Raw genomic sequence first — 9,407 nt, 5'->3', positions numbered from 1 at the left:
GGATAGGTAACTTAAAATCGAGATCGGACGACAAGAAATACGGATAATGATCTCTATTATTTAATAAGTATTATAAAAATCATAGTGTAAATGACCGTAAATCATAAATTTACAAGTTACTTGATTGGAAAAAGAAATTCATGCTTCCCTCATTCTTATCGTAAACTATTTTTTTAAATCAAAAATAAAATTTCTTAACACCTTTTCAAGAGTCGGGATTAAACAGTTATTAAAGCCATAATAAAAAAAACAGAACTTGATTAAAAACGTCTAGTCGGAATGTATAACAAAAAAATTGTGAGATGTACAATGATTTCGAATTGTCGCCTGGTTTTTTTTCTCGCCTTTTCATATACATATTTAATCATTGATGGCACCTTATGCAAACGAGAAAGGCGACATATACCAAAGTGACATTCAGTTCCTATAAAGTCCAGAATAAGCTGAAAACGCCATTGTTGAAAAAAAGAAATAGACCAACAGACTAACAATAGTATGTACAAAAAACACAACATATAAAACTGAACATTGAGCAACACAAACCCAACACAAATTGGGGGGATATTAGTTGCTCCGGAACTGGTATGCAGATCCTGTTTCCCATTTGGCATCCGTCTTGTTGCTCATGTTAGTATAACCGGTATTAAGTAAGGTTTCAACTCCCTCAGGCAAAGTTGGCTTTAGATGAATTTGGCTATTTATTTTAGGTATTTTTGATATAAAGCTCTTCAACGATTTTCGGTACTTATACATCTTCGGATTTCAAATGTTTGGTTTTGAGCGTTCCTGATGAAGGTAAATCCAGAAAAGCGCTTCGGACGCAATAAATTATAAAACGTGTTGTTTTCCATTTTTTAGTATTCTGGATAAGGGACGAGATTGTAGTCACGACACAATGAATATAATCCGTTCTCATCTGTGAAACTGATATTCCATAACAGTCAACCAACTCGTGATATGGCGTCAGTAAACAAAATTAGCGACGGGTTTATCTTAATTTAACCCAGGCGCGGATCCAGAGGGGGGGGGGGTGTCCCGGGGGTTGGAACCACCCTTTTTTTTGGACGATCAATGCATTTGAATGGGGACATGTAATTGGAACCCCCCCCCTTTCAAATGGCTGGATCCGACCCTGTAACCACTTACAACTCTTGGTTTAATCGCTTCCTAGTGAGCAGCAACCCTCTATGAAGAAAAGCATGATAGGAAATACAAGCTCTGGACTATAATATCAACTTGGAGATATATGCACTTCGAATGCAGGTGCCACTGGAATGCTGCTACATATAAATACAAAGTTCACAATTGGGAAGCTGAAATCATCTATAGATGTTGTAAAGTTTTGTTAGCAACCGGCCCTCATTGTCAGTTTCTAAATGGAAGTCAAGCTATGAGACAGACTTAACTATATCTTTTGTTTCCTTTATCTCAAGTTCGCTGGGATAGATGCGTGCATTATAGTCACCAATTGTTTAATTATTTAGTGAGAGAACATCATATATATGTAGCGGAAAGTAAAGTTAAAGGATACTTCTTTTCTTTCTTTCTGAGAAGTTCCGGTATGAAGTCGATCAGCCTCATATAAATAAAGGAAAAAGTTGTGGAGATGTGGGGCACAGTTTGTTCGAATGGGAATGCCGATTGTTATGACAAAAGTCCCCCTTTTTATGACATGGCGTTGTCAGTTTATTTCGACGTATGAGTTTGAATGTCCCTTTGGTATGGTTTGCATCTCTTTTAAGAAAATAATTGATTAACGCTGTAGGAAAGTTTGACCTAACAAAAATTAGGCTACTATTTTTCTGTCTCTTTGGTCAAACATCTACGTTTCTACTTTTTTTTTAATACATATACATGCCTGGTTTGGGCATCCCTGATGAAGGGAAATCTAGAAAAGTACGAATGGTTATTGCTTTATCCGAGATCAATACATGAAGTTTAAGACAACTAGAGGCTCTTAGGAGCCTATGTCGCCTACCTAGATCTACTGTGGTTTTGGAAATCATGTAAAATAAGGTTAAAATCGTGTAGATATTAATGATTGTGGCCAGGTTTGGTTTAATTTAGCCAAGTAGTTACACTAAAATATTAATATAACTGCACAAATTAGAGTGCACATGCTGAAATGTTTTGCTTTCTTTACTGACCATTGATTTTATGTTGATAGTCCTAGATATAAAGCTTTACTACAACTATACCATCACATAGACGTTACGCACGGTATTGCGTCGCAAGACGTAACATGTATAATTGACAAATGTGACGCCATATACTAACTTTGACATTATGTTATCAACAGCGAAGAACCTACTCAATCGACTTTTATCAAATAAATACAATAAGCTGAAGAAATGTTTCAAAATTCATCATGTATATAAGGCAATTAAGTAAGGATCGTTTTTATTTTCTGATCTGTAATGTGATGAAAACAACTGCAAATTTTCCCAACTTTATTTTGGATAGGATACATAGCAACCTTAAAAATCTTGCTACCGGAGGGACACATGAAAACAAAAATATAGCTGAACATTTTTTTGACAAATTGGACATAAACACTTATTGTATTTATTTCATAAAAATCGGTCATATAATAATTCAGCAATATTTCTTTTTATAAGGATTTTAGTTGAGATGGTTTTTTTTTTTAGATTGAACTCACTTTTGTCCAATATTTGTATGTGTCTGTGCGATTTTTAGACTATTTCTCTATCTTTTTAGCACTGATGGGTTTATTTTACAAATACGTATTTATTTAATTCTTTAAAAATTATAATGATCAAAGAAAATGAGGTCAAGGTCAGATAAACCAAACACTGGAAATACAGGTACACCTTTCGGTTATCGATTTTCCATACATCAAATATATGCTTTAAATATAGTTGACCTATTTCACAAAGTATTTAAAAATAAACTTAACAAGGAAAATTTATCAATGAACAACGAAAATGAGGTAAAGGTCACATGAACCCGGGCAGACAGACAAGTACAAATAACAATCATGACATGCTTTAAATATAGCTGACCTTTCACATGTAGTATATACACTGCCCTTTCCTCGATTCTATATTATTAACGGAAAGCTAAATACAAAAATTTATGATAAAAGAGATGATTTTTCATTTTCTATCGTTAATTCTCCATTTTTAGATGGTGACGTTCCCTTAAACATGTTTAACCCTGCCGCAATTTTGCGCCTATCCCAAGTCAGGAGCCTCTGGTCTTTGTTAGTCTTGTATGATTTTTATGCCCCACCTACGATAGTAGAGGGGCATTATGTTTTCTGGTCTGTGCGTCCGTTCGTCTGTTCGTCCGTCCGTCTGTTCGTTCATCCGTCCGTTCGTTCGTCCGTCTGTCCCACTTCATGTTAAAGTTTTTGGTCAAGGTAGATTTTGATGAAGTTGAAGTTCAATCAACTTGAAACTTAGTATACATGTGCCCTATGATATGATCTTTCTAATTTAAATGCCAAATTAGAGTTTTGACCCCAATTTTACGGTTCACTGAACATAGAAAATGATAGTGCAAATTTCAGGTTAAAGTTTTTGGTCAAGGTAGTTTTTGATAAAGTAGAAGTCCAATCAACTTGAAACTTAGTATACATGTTCCCTTTGATAAGATCATTCTAATTTTAAGCCAAATTAGAGTATTTATTCCAATTTCACAGTCCACTAAACATAGAAAATGATAGTGCGAGTGGGGCATCCGTGTACTGTGGACACATTCTTGTTAATTTTAGTTTCTTGTTTATAATTCGGATATTAGTATGACGTCCATTATCACTGAACTAGTATACATATTTTTTTAGGGGCCAGCTGAAGGACGCCTCCGAGTGTGGGAGTTTCTCACTACATTGAAGACCCATTGGTGACCTTCGACTGTTGTCTGCTCTATGGTCGGGTTGTCGCTTTGACACATTCCCCATTTCCTTTCTCAATTTTATAAGAAACAAACTTAACCAGGCAAACCTCACATTGATTCATGAACCATGACAATGGAGCCAATGTCAGATAAACCATGCCAGACAGACATAAACACCTTACAATCTTACATATAGTTGACCTTTTACAAATAGTATATAATCAAAGAGGAGATTGCTCTGAGGGATACGATTGCCATTGTTTTCATTGACACATGTATACATGTAGCTGGATAATATTATTTTCAAAACTAATTCAACTGCACATGTAAAATGTAATTTACGTAATCTGAATATTTACAAAATAGCCAATCCTGGATACAAGTGTATGAACAATGTTTCCTTAGGCCTATTGTTTTATTTTTGTACTGAGATATGTCCACTGATCCATGAATTGAGGTTGAGGTCAAGAGAAATTGTCTCACAGGTATGAGGAACTTGCAAGGTAAGCACATACCAAAAAAAGTTATTCTATTACTGATAAGAGAAAAATCAAGAATATTAAGTCAACTTTTTTCAAATAGTTTCTGAACCATGAAAATGAGGTCAAGGACAATGGATATATGACAGACAGAAACTTCGTAATATAATATCTATATACAAAGTATAAGATATTGAGCTTATAAGAAGTTTGTTAAGGTTAATGAATCACTAACCCTATGTCAGGCTTTCTGCAATAGAAGTCACAGGCTAGACAATACCAAATCACATTAATTAATAATATATGGTTCTCTTTAAATTGACATAAAGACAAGCTTTAATATGCATGTAAACAATGAAAAATGTTCAGTCAATGAACCAAGAGGAAGAGGGGGTTTATTATATCCATTGAAATTAGACTTGCAAATGTTAATACAACTCTGAGACTTCTATAACACAGATGAAGCAATCTCCTTGACGCTTCTTTCTATAAGTTTCATAGATAATGATGCAGTAATTCCTTCACAGTATCAAGTGATGGCCTCTGTTATATTGGTATTTTTGATATCTTTAATGACTTTTTAGAGATGTTGTATTGTTGATAAAATTTTGCTATACATGTATACAGTTTTCAAGATACATTTGTAATAGGCAAACAACATGCTAAAATTGGCCTAGAATTGTCTGAATTCTAGTTAAGGGCAATACCTTATAGGAGTCAGCTGGCGGGTTCCACCAAATGGCCTAGAATTGTCTGAATTCTAGTTAAGGGCAATACCTTATAGGAGTCAGCTGGCGGGTTCCACCAAATGGCCTAGAATTGTCTGAATTCTAGTAAGGGCAATACCTTATAGGAGTCAGCTGGCAGGTTCCACAAAATGGCCTAGAATTGTCTGAATTCTAGTTAAGGGCAATACCTTATAGGAGTCAGCTGGCGGGTTCCACCAAATGGAAACCACTTGGAATAGTGTAAATACTTCTTGCCATAACAATCTTTCAAGTGTGTTTGTGTGTGTGATGTCCATGTTGAACATGTCTGTCATAATTTAAAATGTATTACCATTTTAAGTGTAATAAGTAGTGGCTTTAAGAGCATTTATCACTACTCTATTATTCTATTCAATGTAGATAAGCTCTTATGTTATTTTATAATACAGCACATTTTTTCATGCCTTTAATTAGAATTCACTTTTGCTGTGTATGATATTCATTTTGAACTAAATCTGCTGGTTTTTTTTTTCTGTTTGAAGCCTGTACTATCGTTCCTACTTCAAATGGCATTAAAACAATAAAATACATGTACAGCATGAGTGTCTTTATGAGTGATTTTCACATCTTCACCAATTAATAGTCTAACAATAAATTAGCACTGCATATATTAAATATGTACACTGTACTTCTTAAGTACTGCAGTTTTTATAACAAACATAACAATTAATGAGAGCTATTGGTCAAAGGCTATTTGATTAATATAGTTTTATTGTAACCCAGTACCATGAATTACAAAAACAACAGAGTTTTTTTCCCTCATCTACCTTTATATCCTTCTTTTATAGGAAATAAAATTAAAAAAAGTATGACTCGCCTATTTGCAGAATTTTTTTTTAAAATATTTGATTGTTGGTCATACATGTGAATTTGGAAATGCATATCACTTAGTAATTAATCCAGAAACAATGTAAATCATTCTCCCAATCATGGTGAAGATTTAAGGGTTATGCCTTCAAATTTCTATAAAATGTGATATTTAGATGCTTATACAGTAATGTTGCAAATATCAATTGTCTACAATATTTTGTTCTTTACAAGTCCATCTACTTTTGTAGTCGGAAAACTTTCGAATAGTAAGCATAAGAGGACTTGTAATACTGCATGTTAAATAAATTATAATAAAACAGCATACCAAATCAGAAATCATATCATTTCATTGATGTAAAACTTCAAATTCTGGTAAATGATAAACAATTAACCACACCTACTTTTCAAACTGGGTTTTAGTGGAGATTTTTGTTTTCTATTAATGAGACCTGTTAGCAATGAATCACTTTGACATGTTGCAAGAAATGTGTCATACCTTACTTCATAAAGATGGTTTACCTTCTGTGATATGATACACATCTTAAAACATCATATGATTTGATAAATATTAGATTCAGAAATTGTTTTGTAGAACCAGAGATTTCAATAACTTTTAAACTTGTAATCAAATATCCTTTGACCAATTGTGGTGTTACACAAAGCTTTAGATACCGGTTTAGTTATTTACACAAAATAACATAAAGTATATAGATATATATCTTAATATGGTGCATAATTTGAATTATATATACATGATGAGTAACAATAAAATATGTAACAATTTGTATTTTCTAACATAACAAAATTTTCATTTAATGAATATTATAGAAGTGGGAGACTACAGAAGCTATTACAAGGGCTTTCTTTGCAATAATTTTTCACTAAAATTTCTGTTTCAAATTTTTTTTTTATAAAATATTTATCTCAACTTTTGAGATAATAGAAATGAAAACCAAGTAGTTTCTCTACCATCACAATATATGTAGGTATTATATCATAGTAAAACAATGTTATCCTGAAAATATATCTTCACATGGAAGAAAAGTAAATGGAAACCAAAAAAAATAATTTAATAATAATATAACACAGTGCTCATCTTTATGATCAACATTTCTATAATATTAACTCCATCCTCTATGTCTTTCGAATAAATATATGTATCAAAACTTTGCAATTTATATCCATTTTTTTTTAAGAATTATTAAAATAATGCCATCTTCTTCAACATTTAAATCTCCTTTAAGGTAGATGGGGTCTAAATTTAAAATCAATAGAATTTTTATAATTTGCCAAAAAGAAGTTTATATCATGCTTTTAAAAACAAATATAATAAAAAAAAGAATGGGTTACAGGGCTTTCCTTCAAGCTACCGGTTGTGCAAAATTGTCAGATTTTTACAGATCATACATATGAAAACCTTATTTTGTGAGATAGAAAGAAAACCTAATGACAGAATTATGAGATAGAATATGAGAAGATAATGTGCTTTCAAAAATAAAATAAAAATAGGGGTTACAGGATTCATTTTCTTGCTACAGAACAAACCAGGTGCTCCGCAGGGCGCAGCTTTATACGACCGAGAAGTTGAAACCTGACCAGTTGGGGCAAGTATGGACACAACATTCAAGCTTGATACAGCTTGGATTGTGATCAAATTTTTGACATAATATGAGTTTCTGACACAAAACAAATGGTCAAGATCTTACAAATCTATTGCACAATATTATGCAATTAAAGATTTCTTCTTTTAACTTTTCAAAAATTTGGAATTTGAGAAATTTGAAAAAAAATTGAAAACAACTAGCACCCCCCTTTTTTTGCAACTAGTCCAAAACCTGACATATCTTTATACATAATATACAAGTAGTGTAAGGGAAGTAAATCTGAACATACCCAACATTGTATGTTAAATGTTTTAGAATTACCTCCCTTACCCTGCTTTTAAATTGTCCATTGACCAGACATACCTAGTTTTTCCCCTTTTTTGCCCCTCATTCTGAAACATTTTGAGCCAAAGTCAATACTAACCATCTCTTCATGGTATGGAAACTTGTGGTTTAATTTCAGAGAGATTCATACACTTTAACATAAGTTATTGTTTGAAAACTACAAAAATGATTATTTTTGATCCCCTTTTTGGCCCTTAATTCCTCTAAACTATTCGGACAATAACCCCCAAAATCAATCCTAACCTTCCTTTAGTGGTATTGAACCTTCTTGTAAAAATTTATATAGATCCATGCACTTAAACACAAGTTATTGTCTGTAAACTAGAAAAATGCTTCTTTTTGGCCCCTTATTCCTACATATTCGGGAAAATTAACCCCAAACTGAATCCCAGCCTCCCCTATGTTATATGGAAACTTGTGGTTCAATGTCAGAGAGATCCATACAGTTACACACAAGTTATTGTCTTGAAACTAAAAAAATGCTTGTTTTGCCCTTAATTCCTAGACTATTTGCCCAATAACCCCTTAGGCCTAAAAAAAAAAATATCTGTGTTTCCGGTAACATCATTTTGAAAAATAGGGTCGGTAGGTCAGAATTCTTTAGGTTTTTTTTTTGACATTGTAAACGAAATCCGGAAAATTATCATGATTTTCCCAAGTTCGAGTCTGTAATTAGTTTCAAATACCGGAAGTGGGCCATTTGCGATGTTTTTGAAGCACATGCTGTGCAAATTTCTTGGATTTTAACCTATTTGGAATACCTTTTGACATTAATAAAATGTTTTACTGGCTTATTGTGCCAGTAGAAGCAAGTTAGATAAATTATTATGTCGATTTACAGAAGCCTGTATAAAAAAACAGGGTCGGTTGATACCATTTTTTAATTTTTTTTTGAAGATCCATTAAAAAAATTAGGGTCGGGCTAAAAAATAGGGTCGGTCGGGTTACCGGAAACTCAGATTATTTTTTTTCCGGCCTTAAAATAAATCCCAACCTTCTACTTATGGTATTAAACATTGTGGTACAATTTCAGAACAATTGAAATACTTATACACAACTTTTTGTCCTGAAACTAGATAAATGCTGTTTTTGGCCCCTTTGGGCCCCTAATTCCTAAACCTTTGGGACCATAACCCCCAAAATCAATCCCAAGCTTTCTTTTGTGGTTATAAACATTGTGTTAAAATTTTATTGATTTCTTTTTACTTATTCAAAAGTAATTGTCCGGAAACAATCCGCCTTCAGACGACGACGACGACGACTATGCAGTGATACCAATATACTACCAAATTTTTTAATTTCTGCGGTCGTATAAAAAGGAAATTTCCCAATGCATTCCTTTATAAAAGTTACACAATCTGAGTGATCTCCCCTTATACAACAAAGTTGAAAATATGTGATCCAAAAAAGATTTAAATCTGTATTTGTACAACAGTAATAAATTATATATGTAAAAGACATAATTCTAATAAAATCACCAGAGTATTAAATAACTCAACTAAAACTTTCAGGTCTGAGTGTATTGTTGTTTTCATGTAAGGAGA

General features: G+C 32.8%; 1 long non-coding RNA gene across 1 annotated transcript; it reads right to left on the bottom strand.

The window, feature by feature from the left end:
* Positions 1–5,636: 5,636 nt before the first annotated feature.
* Positions 5,637–9,407, bottom strand: LOC139512925 (uncharacterized). The gene is made up of 2 exons (XR_011662362.1): positions 8,840–9,407; positions 5,637–8,387 (listed from the first exon to the last, which is right to left on the bottom strand). It is a non-coding gene; the product is annotated as an uncharacterized lncRNA (long non-coding RNA).

The sequence above is a fragment of the Mytilus edulis genome, chromosome 2 (assembly GCF_963676685.1).
Source record: "Mytilus edulis chromosome 2, xbMytEdul2.2, whole genome shotgun sequence".
NCBI lineage: Eukaryota > Metazoa > Mollusca > Bivalvia > Mytilida > Mytilidae > Mytilus > Mytilus edulis.
Note: the sequence above shows the minus strand (reverse complement) of the source record. Positions and strands in the feature narration are given on the sequence as shown.